A 22,557-nucleotide genomic window follows, 5' to 3' on the forward strand; every position below is an offset into this window, starting at 1 on the left:
CTGGGGCTGTTTTTCCTGGAGCGTTGGAGGCTGAGGGGTGACCTGAAAGAGGTTTACAAAATTATGAGGGGCATGGATAGGGAAAAGACTTTGTCAATTTATCCTGGGGTCGGAATGTCCAGAACTAGAGGGCATGGGTTTAGGGTGAGAGAGGAAAGATATAAAAGAGACTAAGGGGCAACTTTTTCACGCAGAGGGTGGTACGTGTATGGAATGAGCTGCCAGAGGATGTGGTGGAGGCTGGTACAATTGCAACATTTAAGAGGCATTTGGATGGGTATATGAATAGGAAGAGTTTGGAGGGATATGGGCCGGGTGCTGGCAGGTGGGACTAGATTGGGTTGGGATATCTGGTCGGCATGGACGGGTTGGACCGAAGGGTCTGTTTCCATGCTGTACATCTCGATGACTCTATGACTCTAAGTGATTTAGGTCTAAAATGCACTGCTGGAAAGTGTGGCTGATACTTGATCAATTGCGGCTTTTGAAAGGAAATTGCCAATTACATTAAAGCTGTGCCCCCCAAATCTCAGTGCCTTGGGAGTTCATTGCCTGTTGATACTGTCCAAACTACCAATGACTCCAAACACCCCAATCAGGTTTCCTGACAGCTCTCCCTTAATTTCTCTAATCAATTTTCACACATGAAGTTTCTCACACTCGATAGCATCTTAACTTGCTTCTACACTCCCTTCTGTGTCGTCACATTCATGCCTAAAGTGAAGTAGCAAAGATGTTAAGTATGTCTTTTCTCTTTGAATTTGCACCTATTCTGAGGGACAGAACCAATCAACTTGGGAGCAAATTACTGCAGATGCTGGAATCTGAACTGAAAACAAAAAATGCTGGAGATCACAGCGGATCAGACAGCATCCATGGAGAGAAAGCAAGCTCATGTTTTGAGTCGAGTTGACTCTTCATCAAAGCTGCCGTGAAGTGTGGAGGGTGCAGCATTTATGCAAATGGTGGGAAGGGGGTTTTGGAGAAAGGATGTTGATAGTTCAGATTAAGTGTTCGGAATGTGAGAATGGCAGAACAACGGTGTGTCTAACTGCCAGACTGGGAAAACAGTTCCACTGTGGTGGGGAAAAGGGAGAGAGGGTGACAGAGTATGTAATAAGCAAAGCTAAAAGGAGTGAAATGAATAGATTTCACAATTTGAAGGTGTTAAACTCAAAAATGCGGCCCACTCCACACTTCATTTCAGCTCTGTTGAAGAGTCACCTCAACTCGAAATGTTAATTAGCTCTATCGCCATGGATATTGCCTGACCCACTATGATCTCCAGCAATTTTTGTTTTCAGACCCAACCGAGCACTGTGAGCAGGTAAACCGTTTGGTAAATAAATTGACCTTCTTCTTAGTGTTCACTTCTCTCTTCTTCATCAGACTGTCTAATCCTGCCACTCTCCTTTTTTTACCCTTTTCCTTTAGAAAGATTGCAAAAACTAATGCTTTGTCCTTGAGAGGTGGTAACGGTGTTGAGGAGTGTAATTTTAAGTTAACTCATCCAGCAGGTGACTGATGTGAATGAATCAGTTATTGTTTTACGACTCATTGATTTTCTTCAATAATAAAATTGGGCAGGATATGGAAATGAGACTTACTCCAATTGCTTTAAAGTCCTGCCATGTGCGTTATGTTAAAATGTTCTTCTACATATTAAAGCTGTTTTATAGCAGCAAACGAAATTTTCAATAATGTAGGTAAAGTTAATCTAGAGCATGACTTCAAAAGTAAAACAAGACACCAGATCAAAGACGATAGATTAAAAGAGATAAGGAGACAGTTTAAAACATGCCAGGATCATGCAGGATGATCAATGCTTCAAATAGTCTTGAGCCATGTAGCAAAAGCCTCAGACTTGTTCAAGACACGAATCACTGATACAATGGGAGGAGATGAGGATATTCTTGGACTTTCAACCCAGTGTCCCATCTCTTGGAGAGAATCTTTCAAATCGTCAGGTGGCACGGTGGCGCAGTGATTAGCACTGCTGCCTCACAGCGGCAGAGACCTGGGTTCAATTCCTGCCTTGGGCGGCTGTCTGTGTGGAGTTTGCACGTTCTCCCCGTGTCTGCATGGGTTTGCTCCGCTTTCCTCCCACAGTCCAAAGATGTGTAGGCCAGGTGAATTGGGCACGCTAAATTGCCCATAATTTTAGGTGTGGGGGGGGGGTGGGTTGCTCTTCGGAGGGCTGGTGTGGACTTGTTGGGCCAAAGGGCCTGTTTCCACACTGTAAGTAATCTAATCTCATGATGGCAGCTGGGGGATTTAAATGCATTTTAGATCTAAATCACTGGATGTGAGAAAAAAGCTTTTCCTCCTGTTGCCATGGTTTGTTTGCCAATTATCTTGGATATGTACTCCCTGGTTTTTGATTTTTCCAGCAAGTGTGGGCAATTTCTCCCTGTCTGTTCTGTTCAAAATCCTCATGATTTTGAGTGCCTTCTCTTCTCTGAAGGGAACAAAATAACTTTTTCACGCAACAAATGGTCAAAGTCTAGAATGCTCTGGCTGAGTGTGATGGAGCTCAGTTCAATTGAAGCATTCAAAAGGGGATTGGACTTTAATTTGAAAAGAAACAACATGCAGGCTTTTTGGGGGGGAAGACCAGGAGCATGTCACGATGTGAAAGCTGGTGTAGACACAATGGGTTGAGTGGCCTCTTCCACTTGGAATAACACTGTGATTCTGTGATGGAATGTGACTTGCCAAGGTTTCTTGATAGCTATGTTAAATTTGTGTCCTACCCCACTAATCAGAAGTCACATGGCACCAGGTTATAGTCCACCAGCTTTATTGGTGAATGAGATTTTAATCAAATAAAACTGGTATAAAAAGGTTAATTATAATAATGACGATTATGCAGTTACTATGTTACAACAAAAATCCACCTGGATCAGTAACATCCTTAAGGGAATCTGCTACCCTCAACTGGTCTGGCTGATTTGCCAGATTCACAATAATGTGGTTTACTTTAACAACCCTTTGTAATGATGTGGAGGTGCCAGTGTTGGACTGGGGTGGACAGAGTCAGAAGTCAGACAACATCAGGTTATAGTCTGACAGGCTTATTTGAAATCACAAGCAGGGCACGGCTAGGATAAACAGACAAAGTCTCTTCCCTGGGGTGGGGGAGTCCAGAAGTGGAGGGCATAGGTTTAGGGTCAGAGGGGCAAGGTATAAAAGAGACCTAAGGGGCAATGGTTTCACGCAGAGAGTGGTACATATGGAATGGTCTGCCAGAGAAAGTGGTGGAGGCTAGTACGATTGCAACATTTAAAAGGCATTTGGATGGGTATATGAATAGGAAGGGCTTGGAGGGATATGGGCTGAGTGCTGGCAGGTGGGACTCAATTGGGTTGGGATATCTGGTCGGCATGAACGGGTTGGACCGAAGGGTCTGTTTCTGTGTTATACATCTCCATGACTCTTTTGGAGTGCTCTTCCTCTGTAGGTTAGTTTATTTAAAATGGTGAACTGATGAAGGAGCAGAGCTCTGAAAGCTTGTGATTTCAAATAAACCTGTTGGATTATAACCTGGCTTTGCGTGACTTCTAACTTAGCCCTCTGTAATGGCCTAGAAATCCCTTGAATGTGCTACATTGAAGTTTTAGATATTTTCAAATATGTTATGACAGAACTCTGGAGCTGATGACACCTGAACTCAGGCTGCCTAAATCAAAGTTTGGGACACTACCATTGCACCACAACTTCTTGTCTTGTGGTGGTGATAGTGTAAAACTTCTAAGGTACAGAGGATCAGAGATGCTGATCATCATTTTCTTAAAGGTGTTTAGAATTGTGCAATAAGTGCTGCTAGTGGTGGGCACATCCTATAAACAAAGAAGAAAGAAGTGCTGTAAGTTGAAGGAAGTAAAACAGAATTAGAAATGTATTGTCATGTGTATTTAAGCATAGGAATACATGAGTACAGTGAAAAGTGTACAAAGTTTCCATTCTCCAGCACCATCTTAGTTAGCAAACCAGAATCACAAAACAAAACGACAGCGGAAGTAAAAGAAAATAAAAGAAATAAAAGAAAAATGACCAAATTTCAACATCTAAGTCTTACCTCCATAAAGCCTTTCGGAACCACCAATGCAGAAATAGGAGGATGCGATAAAAATGTGTTCAACAGCTTCCTTGATTGGAAGTGAGCACATTCTCATGTGAACATTGTTAGACCATAAGACATAAGGGCAGAATTAGGCCATTAAGGCCATCCAGCTTGCTCCACCATTGTTAGTCATAATGATCTAATAATCAATCATTCATCCATCAAGGATTGATTCACTCTGTGGGTTAGTTTATTTAAAATGGTGAAATATATTATAAATTATGAAGCAGACATTACAACAGACCAACCAATTTCTGCCAGTGCAGCTTGCATGCTCAAAGCAGACTAACAGTCAGGCAGCTGGAACACATGGCAAAGTCTCTTAAAGACAAAGGTACACATAAAACAAACATTTGACCTATTTTCTATTCTCATTATCACAAGCATTTTAGTTTACAGGTAACTCATTCCCCCCCGTAAGTCCTGTCATTTGAAAAGCCTGATTTGCAGATGTAACTGATTTATTTTTATCTATATATTATGATTGTTATATTATGGGAATGTATATTTAGTCAGATTGGCTACTGTGAGCTTGCCAGGTTGATCTTAATGGGAAAAGAAGGGTTAAGTAAAATAGTTATAATAATGGTCAACTCATCTGTGAAAGCATGTAAACAAAAATGCACTAAAACTGGGTATAGGCAATTAAAGGAGTAAAAGCCTGTACTTCTAAAAGTCAGAAAACTTTCCAGCAACATGAATCCTTACAATGATCAAACCACTGATAGAATGAGGCTCATTAATGACAACTTGAAGCTTCTTCTGGTTTAATGGGGTCAGTATTGTGGTCAGGAGAGTACAATGGTGTGAAGGATCTATAGAGGTGATGCTTATTAACCATGTTGGATGGTTGGTTGTCATATGAGACCACCTTTGACCACTCAGACAGCTGGCCATGCACGGAGCAAACAATTTTTGTTTGCCAAAGGTTCCCAACACATGCACAGAAGGGTATAAGAAAGTTTTGTCCTTTGACCTTCAATGTGCTGCCAGATGTTGACCAACACATTTGAGGTTACTTCTTTTCCCTGAGCATCAGATCAATGATCCAGGTGTGAACAGGGTCTAGGTCATTGTGAGAGTTGCTCAATGAATATATAACTCTTTTGTTCTCCTGGCTGAGTTAAAGCAGAGCTGAAGAGAAATGCCAGCATTTTTGTGGGGATGCTTGGGTGAAAGACAAAAGTTTTTTTTTATGTGGATTGGATTAAAGAAATTGAAGGGCATGGCTGGAGATTGTGTGGAAAATTCAATTTTGTGGACAAACCTTTGACCTCATAGTTAAAAGAAAGGCTGGGAGTTGGATCCAAAGAGACCTGTCAATTTATAGTCTAAAAAAGTAAAACATGAATTGGATTGGCAGGATTAAGTCACTGTAGGGCATTTAAAAATGAAGGCACAACCGAATTGGAAGAAATTAGCCTGTAAGCTTTGGCTTTCTTCTAATGGGTCATGTATTATCCTGTTCATCATTTTTCAGTGTGCTGTTCATATCCTTGTGATTTTGAAAAAGTTCAAATAAAATTAATTAGACAATTTCCCAATCCTATATCTTTGCCAGTGTAATTATTTATTCCATTCAAGCCAGAGTCATTGCAACAGTTCAAGTATTAAAGGTCTTGTGGGTAGTAACCACCGCAGGAACTATACATCACGAGACTCTACTCATTGAAAGCAGAGGATTCATTAAGGCTAGAAGCTAAAGTCAGAAATCAAACCAGCTGCTGTGGCATTGATTGGGTCGCACTGAGTCTCCCAGGATAGTCCGTCTCCTATTCCAGCAAATTCTACAAATTAGTTGGAAAAGGGTTATTGGTTAATTCACAACTCTTCCCAGTTTTGATGTAACTTAGTTAATCTCTTCTGAACTGGAGAGACAGAACTGCTCCCTGTGCGGATCCATGACTAACACCGAAGATGTCATTTGCCGGGACTTGGAATGAAATCACATTTGAATTGGCCCTTGTTTGACTTTGGAATGGATTTCCTGGCCTGTTGCTTTAGGTTATTGAAACATGCAGTATAATATAGGCAAGTAGATACATGTCTTTAGGTAAAAGTGAGTAAGTACACTGAGAAAACTGGGGCTGATTTGTTAAAGTTTCATGAGCTTATTGGGTTTAATGGCCTTTTCCTATTCCAGAAAATGCTTATGGTTTTATCATTTTCAATCTATTTCTCTGGTCTCGCTATTTCTTGTCACCTGTTTTAACTTCTATAACATTTTATTTTGCAGCCTCTTATTTCTGGAGAACATGTTTCACTGTGAAACATGACGAACGTGAGACAAAAGACAATTTCAGCCATCAGCGTGCATCAGTAATTCTGTAATACATAAATGTACTACAGAATGATACAGCAGTGTTTTTCTTATATAGTGCTAACTTAATATATTAAGTAGTTCTAATTTGCATAATTCATGTATCATTTCTTGCTTTTAGCATAATAAAAGCACAATTGGGATTTTTGCTTTTTATTATTTTCATAAATGACTGAGTTCTAGGTGCTGAGGTAATAGTCTACAGGTTGGAAGATGATACAAAACTCAGATAGACAGGGTGGCACAATGGCTCAGTAGTTATCAATGCTGCCTCACAGTGCCAGAGACCCAGGTTTGATACCACCCTCAGGCAACTGTCTGTGTAAGGTTTGCACAGTCTCCTTGCGTCCGAGTGGGTTTCATCTGGGTGCACTGGTTTCCTCTCACAGTCCAAAGATTAGAATAGGTGGATTAGCCATGGGGAATGCAGGGTTACAGGGATATGGTGGGTCTGGGTGGGATGCTCTTTGGACAGTTGGTGTGGACTCAATAGGCTGAATGGCCTGCATCCACACTGTCAGGGTTTTGTGACTTCGGTCTCCTGAACATCGATTGTTATTGTGCTGGGTGTCTGGGACAAACTCTGACAAATGATCTTTAACCAAAATATGCAAGCTGGGCAAGATCAGTACAAAATGAGCTTTTTTTCCTGTCATTTTTTTTTTGATGTGGAGAAGTGCTCTTACAGACAACTGAATGTTTCTTTTCCATCACCAAATCACCCATGGTTAAACCGTGCTTATTTGCTATGTGGTACTGATTTAAGATCAGTTGAGAGAGAAATGGATCTTGCACATAGCTGTCCAAAGATTCATGACCAATGTGGAGAAATCTTAGCCAAAGCAAACAGACTATTATCTTCCATAAATAAAACCACACAAGATAAAACAAAACATACTATCTATACAAGTCTTTAGCTAGACTGCATTTGGAACACTGCATTCAGTGTCTGGCCCCTCTCATTGTGGCTGTTACAGGAACTTTGAAAAAAGTCCTGCAAGAGCTCATGGTTGTCTTTCTGCTGTTCTTTCTCTTTCTTCCAATTCTGATTTTGATGACTGAATACCTGGCTAGTCAATAGATTCCTATTTCCATTCACAGGAGTGGCTCCTACCTTATATTTGTGTTCTTTCCAGTTGACACATAGCACTATGGGGTAACTAAACACACCCTGATTTAAGTATCTACTGTTAATATTAAGCTTTCTCCTCCAAGTCAGAAAATGCATGGTTTAGATGCAGGCTAATGTAATCAATTCTTCAGACAGTTCAGGGACGTGTTTACTCCAATCTCCTCTCTTCCATTTGCCCATGAGATGTCTACCATTCCAGTCTCTTTCCTCAGTCTGTACCTGATCTGCCCATTGCTCATGTTCGTCAGTTTCAGCCATTGGGCTGTCCATCACTCCCATCCCTTTCCTTCAGTCACTTCCAGGGCGGCCTGTCACTCCCATCCCCTTACCTCAGTCAGTCCCAGGGCAGCCTGTCACTCCACCGCCCTGTTTCAGACAGTTCCAAACCACAAAGCATGAACAAATTGCGACTAGCTTTAACATCTTTAGGCAGAACGCTGCAGCCTTAGCAGTCGTACTCGGCTTGCATCTACACTTGACAGCAAAGAGGAAAACAAGGCCCCCCACTGTGTATATTCATTAGAAGCCTTTGAGATGAAGTTATTAAATAAAACAAGGTGTAAGATCGCTGCCCTTTATTAGGTGACGCTCACACCAAACATTACACAGGATAAGCTCAGCATCTGAATAGTTCTTGCTGGAGGACCTAAGGTGTGAGGGGGCCACAATGGGCGGGATCATACACTGGGCAGGTTCAGCAGTGTATTTTAGTTTGCTTCCTCAAGGGTTGGTTATTTACATACATCCCTTAATTACCATCTGTGCACCCAGCGGCACTCTCTCTACAAAGCGAATGCTTCCATCTGTTGACACTGCTCTCTTACAGCGATCCAAATTTTTCCCATCTCTGTGTCTTGGCAATGAATGTCTTATCCTTTTTTTTAATTTTGTTTGTTTGCCCAGAGCTCATCTGGGAAACATTTGTTAATTTATTTTCCCAGTGAGCTTGAATCATGGAAAAAATGTACTGCAGAGAAAAAAAAGGGCCAGTTCTGCTTTCAAGTAATGCTGATTTCTTTTTGGATATTTTGCATTTTAAAATTAATTCAACTATTGCAATAATAGTTCTTACGTGCTTGCTATTATGTGAGTCTTCATGATTAATATGTACTGGCGACATTCATTTCATGAATACTATCAGCCTTTCATCTTTATATTTTATAAATATTTTGGAGACCAGAAATAAAAACATCTGTAGTTACTTTTTATGTTTAAGTTGATCAAGATAATGACCTGTGTGCAAATGTGCGAGAGCAGACTTGAATTATATTGATCTCATCTGGGCTGCAGTTAGGCTGCTACAGTTGGACTCAGTGCTAAAGTAAGGGAGAAAGAATATTAGCCAAGGTTCCTGCCCGCTGCTCACTAACAACAGGATATTTTATTGGAAAGATGTCTGTGTATGTGGCATCTATTAAGAACAGAGTTGAGCTTGACTGGGATGCTTTTGTGATCAAATATTCTTCCTCTCTGTTCCTAGGCAATTACTCGAGAAAAAAATGACTTGCTTCCACAGTGTATGGAGGAGTTCTGAGATAGCTGAAATGTCCATTATAGGATCTAAAACTCTAACCCAAGCATGTGCACTTGAAAGCAAGAAAATGAGGTGTTTAGAGTTTTTTTGCAATCTTTCTATCCCATTTTACCTTTGCATTTTTTCCAATGATGTCTTCTTATTTTTTTTTGCCTTCCCAAATGAACCTTCTCCATTTTGTTGGGTCATAAAGCCAGGAGCTCCTATGAGTCAGTAAGGAATGTGATCCTTTCAGGGAGCTTTTGAGGTCATTCCAAAAGCATTTCATCCTGGGAATCTCCTGTCACAACTGTGTTATGAGTCAAGCGAAAGTAGAGATAACCAAATATCCAAATGACACTTGCCCCTCAGCTGCATCTGAGAAGAATGTTACTTGGCTGAGATACTTAGGGGTCTGAAGCTGAGCATGGAGAAAGGCAGTCAGATAAAAGAAAAAAAAGGAAACCAGAACTAAAAGCTAACTTTAATGTCACCTTTTTCAGATTTTGCTTTGAAATTTCATCTGGTAATTGGTAGGAACAATAACTGAGTTACCACTTTGACAGAGAAGGTGGTTTGCCCAGATCAAGCAATTAGTTTCTTTTATTCATTTTGGGGAGATGGACATCACTAGCTCACTCAGCATTTATTGTCTAACATGAGATGCTCCTAGTAAGATGGTTTTGTGATGTCTTCTGACCCACTGCACTTTGTTTGGTGTAGGTGTGCTTAACAATATTTTTGTTGATGGAGTTCTAGAATTTAGATCCAGTGAAGGTGATTTCCAAGTCAGGATGATAAGTGGCTTGGAGGGGAATTTGCAGGAGCTGGTGTTCTATGTATCGGCTACCCTTTTCTATGTAGATGGAAGTGTTTGGAAGGTGCTGTTGAAGAAGGCTTGGTGAATTTCTGTGGTGCATCTTGTAGTTGGTACACATTAGATCTAATGATCATCGATGGTGGAGGGAATGAATATTTGCAGTTGAGGTGCCTATCAAGTGAACTGCTTTGTCCTGGATAGTATCAAGTTTCTTGAATGTTATTGGAGCTGCACCCATCCAGGCAAATGGGGAGTATGATCACACTCTTGACTTGTGGACAGGTTTTGAATTGAACATGATCGTGGTAAGATATTGCTTTTATATCATTGAATTCCTATTATCCAAAATTGTATCATCAAGAAAATCAACTATTCAGTGGAAAACCCTTATCTCCAGTAACCTATTTTCTTCCAGACATGAAGCACATGAAAATACATAAGAAAATCTAGTCATTTCCTGTCAGTTTTAGCCTGGCAAAGGAACCAGAAATTTATCATTATCTGTCAATCTTCACATACCTACTAGGTATTTCCTCATCAACTGGCTCAGAAATGTTATTACACACCTCTGGAGCAGGTGGGACTTGAGGCTAGGCATACTGGCCTCGAGATAGGGACATTACCACTACAATGCAAGAACCCATACAAGCACCTTCCTGAACTCTAAAATATCTCAAGGTGTACCTGTTTAGATGGAGAACATCTATGCCACTGAAACAAGCTTAAGTTGACTCATCATAGTACAGCTGTTATTATAAATCTCTTTCCTCCAATTTGCCAACAATAATGCTCAAGTAATCCTCTAATAATTTTCATGGTTTTTCATCAATTGAACATGTGCTTCCAAACTTTGTTGTGAGGACTGGCTGTTTCTTCTGGATCTACCAGTGATTTGAAACACTAACACCTAACAGAACAACTCTAAATGTTTAAAATCAAATTGATATATCATTAAAACCATCACATTGGTGAGACCTCAATCTTTGTAAAAGGCAATGCTGTTCCATGCATGCCAACACTTAACAAGGAATCTGGGCAATTTAATTAAACATCAGAGGCTGTGGATCACAGAGAAAGAAAGACTATTACAATCATGGCTCAGGATTAAATGGCTTGTTTTCCACTCAAGTGATTTGAGTTTCACACTATAGATGATTTTCCAGTTGGTCATACTCATTGAAAATCAGTTATTCCTGGACTATGATCACAATATAACATCCATTTGATTAATTTTAAATTACACTATTCTGTGTAACATGCTGTAGAAGCAATAAAAAGAGATTTTACTGAGATGTGTGATGCAAAGGGATTATATTAGTAAAATATGATTTCCCATGTATTTAACCATTGCATATTTATTCATTAGATTTACGTCTTGTATGTTTACACGTTGACTTGACTACAGATTTGCTCCATTGATCTGTGGAATTCTCCTCCCCAGAGAGCAGTAGATGCTGGGTCATTGAATAGATTAAATTTGGAGTACAATGTGTAGATCTGGTTTCGAAATTATTGGACATTTTTTATTACAGCTAAAGTTTCACATCCTAATTGGTTCAATTTAAAAGTTAGAAGATTAGGCACAAGTGGATAGGTCAAGGGAATTCTTTTATCTTGAGTGATCGATCTTATATTCCCTGATGCTCACTCATACACATTGACTCTGTCCACAATGTCTCTCCTCCTTCAGTCCATCTCACCCTTGCCCTACTGATATTTCTATCTAATCCCCCTATTGCTCTCTTTTTTATGTTCAAAAGCCTTCTAAAAATGCTTTCTCAATCATTTGTAACCATCCCTATGTAAAGACTGAAGAGCCCATCTCCTTTCCTCTCCTTTGGCAGGGAGTCGAATATTTTCTAAATCTAAGATACAGTAGAAACATTGTCATTGTAGAATTCTGTGACCATAGAAGAAATGGAGATAAACAATGTCATTTGATAAGAATTCAATGTCTTTTTTCAGTGAGAATTATGGTTAGCAAATCTAACAAAAAGAAAAGCTTGGTTTATGGGGTTTTATTTGTGTACCATTCTCTAAATAAATGCTTACCTGTTAAAACACTGTATATTGTACTTTTTGCTTTCCATTGGCATTTGCTCAGCTAAATTACAGAACAACAGAGTTCAGTGTCATATAAAGTCAATGTTGAATTCTTTATGTGAGGGCAGCCTTGAGAACTCACTGCTCAGACATAGCAAATCTGTCATGTTCCTAGTAATATAAATGGCCACTAATATGCAGATCATCTAATAAATTGATGTTTGTATAGTACTATCTACTCTGCTTAAGTATGTGCCTTGATAATTGTGTAAAACATTATAGAAGATCAGGTAGATACTTAACAAGGACTACACTATGTTTGCAAAATACTTTATATTGCCTCTGATAAGCAGATAAAGATTGTGGGAAATTGACACCCAGCATGAGTACAACATGCCAGCACACTTACCTGCACAAAGAGATACAAGAGCCAGCACAGTGTTGAAAAGGCAGCTTCATTTTTATGGTAGTTTCCCATGGGAAAGTTGCCTCTCAATAACATATTACGGCTTAATTTCAGGAATCTGTAAATCTTGGAGCTGTATTGCACGCTATAAGATACTAAATAATATGCCATCATGTAGATAAGGACCTCGGCAGCTCAGGACAGGTACCTCAACAGGAATCACGTTACATTTCATAATGTGGGATAACTTCATAAAATTCTTCCACTCTCGGGCATTTGAATGAGCAAATGTGACCTGGAAGAGGGACAGCCACCCTGGCATTGGCCAAGAGAGGGCAAAACACTTTGGCATAAATTGGGAATTCAGCAAGCATCCTCCAGTGAGTGGACACTGAAGCCAGCATGCTGGCATGAGCTGGAATTTAGTCATAAACCTTGGCATTGTTGGGGATGAATCGAGCATCTTGGCATGATCTTGGCTAGAGCTGGAGGAATGGGAATTGGCTGGGAGCTCATCAAATAACTCCACACAAACTGAGAGTGAGTCAACACCTGCTATAAACGAGGTGGGGATTAAACACTTTCAGCATGAAATGGGAGTGAATCCAATATTAGAATGTGGAAAGCCAAGGTTTAAGTATCTTACATTATGCAGTCAGCAATATGTCAGTTACAATCCTCAGACCCTAGTGCAATCAGAGGTTATAAAATCTTTTATAGGAAGAACAGTTTAGCTGAAAAAACTAATCATTTAAGCAGATTTACCGACCATGATCACAAATCAAGAATAACATAATAGTTGACAGGACAGCAGGGATACTTGTGTCCCTGTATACTTCCTACGCTCGGACAACTTTCAACAGGCATCCAAAAGCATTGAATTATCAGACTACCAATTCAATCCATCCTTGCCTTTGTCCTCTCCAACTGTCATTGCATCCCAGCTCTCCCTTTCCCTTGAAAATTATTAAATATGCATTCACCTGTCAGCTCCTCTGCAACTTTGGTCTGGTTTGTGTCTGTCACAACCCTCATCTAATCGTGAATTAGAACTTCCATGATCGTGGTTTTGTAGCACCAACATTCTATATCATATCTGTTTCATTTGACATTTGCTATACAATGCTCCTCCAATATCTCCTCTTAATTTCCAAATCTGTGTGCTGTTAGCATTGCTAACATATTACGTTGTAGTTCAACTCTTACTACTTGGACAAAGCAGCATGTTTCCGCTGGAATTTTCTAAACAGCAATCCTTGGACCTCTTCTCTTTGTAAGCTTAACAAGTTGCTTATCCATGTGTCATTTGTGGCTCTGATGTCCGTTTTATGAAGGTCTGGATTCATCAATTCACACTCCATGTCTTGAGCACAAATATATGGACTGTCACCCTGCTGCTTCACTGAGGGATGCATACACATTTACAAATGCTGTCTGTTCTCTCAGCTGATAAGACATGTGGCACTACCTAGAAGAAGGGCAGTGGGTGGATATCTTCCATATCCTCACCAATATTTATTCCTCAATTGACATAATTAAAAACAGGTTGTTTATTATCACATTCCTGTTTACAGTGTCTTGCTGTGTGCATATTAGCTCACATTTCCTATATAACTGCAATTCAGAAAAATACTTGATTAACTGTAAAGTGCTTTAGAACATCTGGTGGTCCTCAAATGCCCTGTAAATGTGCAGCATCGTGGCACAGTGGTTAGCACTGCTGCCTCACAGCGCCAGAGACCCGGGTTCAATTCCCACCTCAGGCGACTGTATGTGTGGAGTTTGCACATTCTCCCCGTGTCTGCGTGGGTTTCCTCCGGGTGCTCCGGTTTCCTCCCACAGTCCAAAAATGTGCAGGTTAGGTGAATTGGCCATGCTAAATTACCTGTAGTGTTGGGTAAATGTAGGGGAATGAGTCTGGGTGAGTTGCGCTTCCGTGTGGACTTGTTGGGCCGAAGGGCCTGTGTCCACACTGTAAGTAATCTGATCAAATGCATGTTCGTATTTCCTTTTCCCCCACAATAGCATTTTCAGGCATGTTATTAATACATATATTGGACAGTTGGCTCCATATCTGTCAATTCTGTTAATACCACAAAGACTTGAATAGGCTGGGGCTGTTTTCCCTGGAGCATCGGAGGCTGAGGGGTGACCTCAGAGGTTTATAAAATCATGACGAGCATGGATAGGATAAATAGACAAGGTCTTTTCCCTTGGGTGAGGGACTCCAGAACTAGAGGGCTTAGGTTTATGGTGAGAGAGGAAAGATATAAAACAGACCGAAGGGGTAACTTTTTCATGCAGAGGGTGGTGGTGTGTGGAATGAGCTGCCAGAGGAAGTGGGGGAAGACTTGTACAATTGCAACATTTAAAAGGCATCTGGATGGGTATATGAACAGGGTCTGGAGGGATATGGGCCAGGTGTTGGCAGGTAGGACTAGATTGGGTTGGGATATCTGGCCGGCATGGACGTGTTGGACCGAAGGGTCTGTTTCCGTGCGGTACATTTCTATGACTCTATAACACACTGCAAACATCTCAACACCATACCAATCAATTATGTATCTGTGACATTAAAAAGAGATCAAAATAGGGAATCATAGATACTTGAGACGATAAGTGAAGGATTATGTGAGCCATCATCAACAGGAAGAATGAGGCACAAGCATTTATGGCAGCCAACACAATCACTGTATTACCTCTTCATTGGAAACTCATTGTCAGAATATCCCATTATTTATGTAGAAACAAACTAAATCATTTGTCTAGACTTGTTTTACAGTTGTACATGGGATAAGGTGTCACTGAATGCCACCATCCCTAATTGCCTCCAGTCTATTATTCATTCCCAGTTCTACCACCAGTAAAGTCCTTTTGTATGACTAACAAAAGATAATTTGCACCGGCATGAATTTTGGCTTCAATAATTTGGAAATTGGGCTTTGGCAAATGTCGGGCACATGAGGGATGATCTCTCCAGATCTTCAACATCATTCTCAATAACCACTGCCAGCATCACAGCAGCCTGAAACTTTGTCATTCAGACTGGGAGGAGAGGGTAAATTACTGTGAAGGTGGGAGCAGAGTTGATGTGAAGGATGAGAGTAAAAGTGCATGTCAGGCCCATTTATGTGAATATGCATTGTGCCTCATACAGCTCCTTCAAACATGATTGAAGGACTCCCTTATCTTGTCCCTACTAATGGCAGGCAATTCATTCCCAGCCAGGAGCATGCACAGTCTTCTTGTACCCTGACGGGTCCCTTCAAGGACCAATATCTAGGGCAATGTGTTGATAGGTTGCAGCATGATGCCCTAATGTTGAGATGCCTCTCCTCTCTTAAGCAGTGAGTCCGTTTGGTTTTGAGTGCGCAGCAATGTCATTTTCAAAGTTGCTCAGATAATCATCTCAAAGTACAGTCTGACTGGGAGTATTCAATGAGATGCAGAGTCTAGTATGCTCAGACCTCACTGATGCCTACTGATGAATGTTAGAATGCTGGGTACAGACTGCACTGTCAGGCTATAACTCACTCGCACCTATTTCCATTTTTATTTTTCACTTGTGTGAATTATCTCTCCACTGGGGAGGAGAGAAATCATTCACTCCTGTAAAATAAATAGAGCTCCTGGCGATTGTAACAGGTTTACTGGGGAGTTATAGTGGCTCTTACCACCCCTCTTAAAACAGCATTTGCTGAGTGTTGCTTTTGTCCAGAGGAGTGTGAGGTTTTAAAGCTTTATTATAAAGACTCAAATGAATACTTCTGTCTGTAGCTGAGTTTTCAGCGAGGTTTACTTTATACCTGGAAGAAAATCACCCAGGGCAAACAAGGGTGCAATCACATCAAGAGGTTCAGGTGACACAATCTATGCTATAAATAAAGCATCCGAGCATTTTGATTAGATTCCAGCTTGTAATTCATTCCAAAACATACTTTATTCTATATATAAACCAAACTAACCCTCCAATCAGATTCCAGTCTATTCTTGCTCATGGTATCTATTATTCGATATATAAACCATCTACACATCCTAATTCATTCCAGTCTGTAACTCATGACCAGTTCTCTATTATTCAGCATAAACTATCTGAACAGCTCAATCATATTCCAGCCTATAAAGCACTCCTGCATATTTGGTATTCTACACGGTATATCATCTAATCCCTTTTATTGGATAACACTTGTTCCGTTACTCGCCATCACAGTGCCTATTTTTAAACCAGTCAAAACCATCAGTTTTCAGAATTGGTTAATTGAATCAGATATTAAAAAAGTTGCCTTAGCAGTTACTTCTTGACTCCTGATTCCTTCTGCCTGTTTTCTGCATTTTAACTTCCTCGTTCACTTGGTGCTATATCATTGCTTCCTCCCTCTATCCTTTCTTTCTGCATTTTTCCAGAAGGCATCAATTGCTTCCGCAGAGTCAGACAGTCTTACTACAGGCACTGTTATAAGAACTTCTGGCTTTGTACAATTATGCAGGATTGTGTCTGTTGAGTTTAGTTGCTGCAAGTAGGAAGGCTAACTGGTATAAGAAACATAGGAAATGGAGTAGGTTGTATGATCCACAAAACATGCACCATAGTTTTATCTGAGTGTCATATGGCTTTCCTCAAAGTGCCATGTCATTGTAACAACAGTCTGCATTGATATAACACTTTCAACATAGTAAAATTTCCCAGGCAAAATTAAGCACCAAGCTATCAGATATGAGGACAAATGGATCAAAAACTTAACCAAACTGTGAGATTATAATGAGTGTTTTAAAAGGAGAGAGACAGAGAGACAATTAGGGATGGAATTCCAAAGCTTAGGGTCTACACAGCTGAAGACATAGTGGAGTGATGAAATTTGATGATGTACAAAAGGTCAGAATTGAATGAGTAGAAAGATTTATCAAAGTAATTAATTATTACTTTATTTACTGTATTGTTGAAAGATTTTTGTATACTCATCTTCATGCTTTGTTCATCAGATCCTGTAATACACTGAAGGAAGACATTTACTCAGGATACCACCAAGAATAGAAGCCAATTACCAAAGCAGTTGACAGATATTTGGCGTTACACATTCATATATTGTTTCTTTGCTGAAATAAGGCCAAGGAGATGAATGGATCCCAATGAATTTGTCCCAAATTATTTCAGTGTATGTGTTGGTACATTAGCAAATATTACATTCTGTTGGCTTTCTTGAAACAAATCTTTCACCAATTGCATTGTTATCAATTGTTATTCCATATCAATTCTGTGTGTATAGAATAATCATGAATATCTAGGCTTAGAAAGTTATTGCTTGTCCCATGATATGTATGTCAGAACTACCTCATCAGGTCCCATTTCCCTACTCTTTCCTTTAAAGAGTATCGTGGCATCATTGGTATTTTCCTTGATTTTGTATTAGGCTTTGCAGGCTTATGTTTGGGGATGATCAGAATGGTCTGTAACTGTCCCTTTACAGTTTGTTTAGCTATGCAACATTAAAAGGGTGAAGAGCTTTGTCCATTGGGAAACCAACATCACATCATCTGCTAAATATTACCTCAGATAAAGCCATTATAAAAGACAGCTATGATAGAACACCAGCCACTAACTTTATGCTTTACTCAAAGATTGATTCAGGTGGAGATTGGGTGTAAAATCAAAACAAAGTTTCTCTATTAAATTTTGATTTGCTTCTGTCCTGCCTACGTCATAAAAGGGGATGGGTAGGTCTGCAATCAACCTCTGTGGTGCAGTTTGGTTGGGTCGGGGTTTAGGATTGATACAGACTGCAGGAGGCCTAGATATTGGTAAATATTACCTTTTATTGTGGCCTTCTAATAATAAACAGAACAGGACTTCTTTATGGAAAGATATCCTGGTAAGTGAGGCTGAGGGTGACCCTTTAGAGGTTTATAAAATCATAAGGGCAATGAATAGGGTGAATAGCAAAGGTCTTTTTCCTAGATTGGGGGAAGCCTTTAACTAGAGACCATAGGTTTATGTGCTGGTACATTAGCAAACATTACATTCTATTGAAGTTCTTGAAGCAAATCTTTCACCAATTGCATTGTTATCAATACAGTGTATTCCACATCAGTTCTTTGTGTCCGAATAAAAGGACCTGAGGAGTAACTTTTTCTACACAGAGGGTGGTGCATGTATGGAATGAGCTGCAAGGGGAAGTGGTGGAGGCTGGAAAATTACAGCATGTAAAACGCATCTGGATGGGTGTATGAATATGATGGGTATCCCTCGGTTTGGAAGGATATGGGCCAAGTGCTGGCAAATGGGGCTAGGCCAGATTGGGATGTATGGTTGGTGCAGATGAGTTGGACCAAAGGGTCTGTTTCTGTGCTGTATGATTCCATGACTTTAAGTGTACTGATGATGTATACAATCTTATTTACATATTAACATTAACCCATTACACTACTGATGAGAAAGCTGCGTTGTTACTGCCAGGAGATCTGCTGTCAAGGTATGAGACATTTGTCTGTCTTGTACCATCCTTACACACCCAGAGTAATCTACTGGCAGTCACTCTGTGCTATCATCATCCAACTACCCTAACTTCAACTGTTCCTTTTGCTGCCCTCTAGTTTGCTCTCTAGAAGAGCTCTCTGTCGCCTTTCAACATTGATCAAATCAACAAATTAAATAATGACGTTTTCATTCCTGAATGTCACTTTTTAAGAGTTCTTTCTGCATCTAGTTTCAAATACATCTTCATTTGTGCTAGATCTGTATGTGGAGTAGTCAGCATTCATCTTAGCATCCACATTTCAAAGGCCTCTACTTTCTTCTAGGATCATTACTTATTATCCAGGATTCTGGAGCATACAAGAAAACTAATTGAAGCAACTTTTTCACCATCATTGATCAGATCAAACACTAGGGAGCTGAAAGTAGTAGCAAGAATGGATATTGGACAGATCATCCAGGCCCAAAGAGTAAATCAGTTATTGAGTAGGTTATTGAAGGAGTAAATTGCAGCAGAACTTGTAAATAGGTTCATGAAGCAGTTAATTGTTTGAGAAAGAAAAGTCTGAAATGTTTATAGGTGGTGTGGGGTGGGAGATGTGAGCAGTGGTGAGTGGGTGTGGAGGTACCAGATGTGGAGGTGGAAGGCAGTGAGCAGTGGTGAGTCATGGGGAGGTCCGAGATGTGGTCAGTGAGGTTGAACTGTCAAGAAGGAAAGTGATAGTTTCATTAAATACTTGTTTCCTTCTCCTAAAAATTAATACTTTTTTAGATACTCGTTATATCTGAAAATGAATGTACCAAAATGGTTAAATGGGCAGCAGCAACTTCAGAGCCAAGGAGAATAAAAAGATCAAGGTAGGAAAAAAAGTACGTTATATCATCATGTTGTCTCCCAGAACAGACACACACGACAACTAGGTCCGAATTGGTGATGTAACTGAGTTCCAGACCATTCTCTGCACCAGGTGTAATAAGATATTGAGAGAATGGAAATGAGACAGATACGTCTTTTCACAAGTTTCTCAATCTCAGACACACAGAAATTAGGACAGTAGGCTATTCATCCCTTCGAGCCTCCCCCATTCGGTGTGATCATGGCTGATCCTCCAACTCCCTACTCTGTTCCTGCTTTCACCCTCTAGCCCGTGATCCCTTTAGCCCTAACAACTATATCTAACTCTTCCTTGAAACATTCAATGCTTTGACCACTTTGTGTGAAAAAGAATTTCATAAGCTCATCACTCTCTGGGTGAAGAAATTTCTCCTCATCTCAGTCCTAAATGGCCTACGTTGTATTGTTAAACTATGACCTATGACTCTGGTCTCTCCAGTCATCAGCAGTAGCTTTCCTGTCTTAACCTATGAGAATTTTATAGGTTTCTATGCGATCTCACCTCATTGTTCAAAACTCCAATGAATATAAGCTTAACCAACCCAATCTCTCTTCAGACTTCAGTCCTGCCATCCCACTATGTTTACCAGATCTGGTAAACATATGTTGAGTAATCCGTCCTTAGGTGAATACTTGGTCATTTAAATCCTGCTGCTATCTCTCTACTTCAAAAACGTTCCAGGCCAAGGAGAACACACACTTTTGCTTATCTAACCCATTACTGTACAGAAGTATTCTGACCCAAAACACCCTGCTGAATGGCAATGGCTGCAATATAAGTTTTCTTTATTCATTCGTGGGAAGAAGTTGTCTCTGGCCAGCATTTATTGCCCATCCCTAATTACCCAGAAGGCAGTTAAGAGTAGGTCTGGAATCACATGTAGGCCAGACCACAAGGATGTGGTCTGGAAAGGACATAAGTGAATCAGAGGGTTTTTTTTTCTGACAATTGACAGTGGTTTCATGGTTATCATTAGACTTGTTTTTTTGAGAAAGAATTGAATTCAAATATTACCATCTACTGTCGGAGAATTCAAACTCAGGTTCCCAGAAGTTATTGGGATTAACAGTCCAGCAATAATACCATTAGGCCATCTCACCTCCTCGTTCCATACGTGCAGGGCTGCTGCTGTCCAAAGAATAGGCAGGAAAAGCGGTATTAAGGGAGATGACCAACACACTCAGCATTCTTGAGTTACAGTTATTAAAGCCGAGTCAGCAGACTACCCTCAATGCAGTGATCAATCCCCTCATCCACATGAGGGCCTCCTTCAAATTGTAATATCCTCTTCATCTTGTTGATCTATATTTACAAAATAATACTTTTAAAATGCACCCAATGACAATGTTTGGGTAAGACATAATGTAAACCCCCAAAATTTCTAATGTACACAGCATTCCCAGCTAACAGTATAGACTAACTCCCATCTGTCCAGCTGTACAAAGGTATGAACCAGAAATGAATTACTCACGACAACTCTGACTATAATTCTGCTCTCAATGAGGAGTATGGGGATCGGGCATCATTATGCAGCATATAAAACTGCGATCCTGACAATAGCAAGATCTATTATTGGAACTATTCAATGCTTTTAAAATGTACCATTCATTTATCATGATCAAGTTCTCTCAGGCTTCTCACCTGCATGAAAGTGTCTGCAGGAAACTCCTGTACAACATACTGATGTTAGACTAACCTGCTTCTGACAGTGTCTGTCTATTGAGACACAATAACTGTGCACAGTCACTCACTGTAACTGTAGAATTCTGGCAGATTTATCAGGGTAAGGGTTACTCATTGTCCAGCTGTTTGGAGCTATTGTTAATTTAGCAGGTTAAGGATTATTCACAGTGTAACTAGCATTCCAGTTTATTCAGAACAGAAAGCATCAGGATACAGATTGCATTTGTAGGTAATACTTGGACTGTAGAATAAGGTGTATTTTGGTTGTTTTATATATTGTCTGTGAAATATGTGAACTTACTGTGAAATATGTGAACTTACTGTGAAGGAATATTTTATCTTCTTTCTCCGATGAGCCTGAAATTTGTGTGTAGAAATATATATTTCCATTGACGGTTTCAAGTGCCAGGATTTTTTTTTGAAACATTCTATTTCTATTGAGAAATTACAGTGTAATTTTAAATGTAGTTAGAATGCATTCAGTAGCTTCGCCTGCAATCTTTTACCGGTATTTTAATACTTTCTGCATTAAACAGCTTCTGGATCAGACAAGAAAGCCTGATTTGACCAGTTTTTGGGGAGTGGAAATTATCTTTTATCATTTCTCTTCTGTGACCTCTAGCTTAGATGTCAAGTGGCATGGGCGTAGCAGGGTCCTTGATAAGGTTGGATACTACATTTCAAGTCTGTGTTGGAAATCTGCTCCAACCATTCCTCTTTTCTTCTCCTTCTCCTTAAAATGTTGAATCTTGCTGGCATTGAACTCTGCATGCTATCCTCTGACTCAGTATTATCACAATATTCAGAATACTGTGATAAAATAGTAGGGTCAACAGGATATTCAGTAATGGATATTTGCAGCTGAGCCTGACTCTCTTCTTGCCCATAGTAATAACACGCAGGCACATTGTAGCAGATCTACTTGGCAGGCGATGACCAAGGAGTTGTTTAACTTAACTGGTTGAATATTGGGTTTGTAGGTACAAACTGTTGCCAACGACGTGGATTCAATTCCTGGACTGGTTGAGATCACCATGAAGACATATCTTTCTCAACCTCAGGTGAAGGTGACTTTCAGATAAAACCAGCCAACAGCCATCTCTCTCGAAAGAGGAAAGTAGCGTCTGGAGTATAGTGGCATTCAATGCAGAA

Source organism: Chiloscyllium plagiosum, unplaced genomic scaffold (assembly GCF_037043375.1).
Source record: "Chiloscyllium plagiosum isolate Xiang-an unplaced genomic scaffold, Cpla_swu_hap1 HiC_scaffold_24, whole genome shotgun sequence".
Classification (NCBI taxonomy): domain Eukaryota; kingdom Metazoa; phylum Chordata; class Chondrichthyes; order Orectolobiformes; family Hemiscylliidae; genus Chiloscyllium; species Chiloscyllium plagiosum.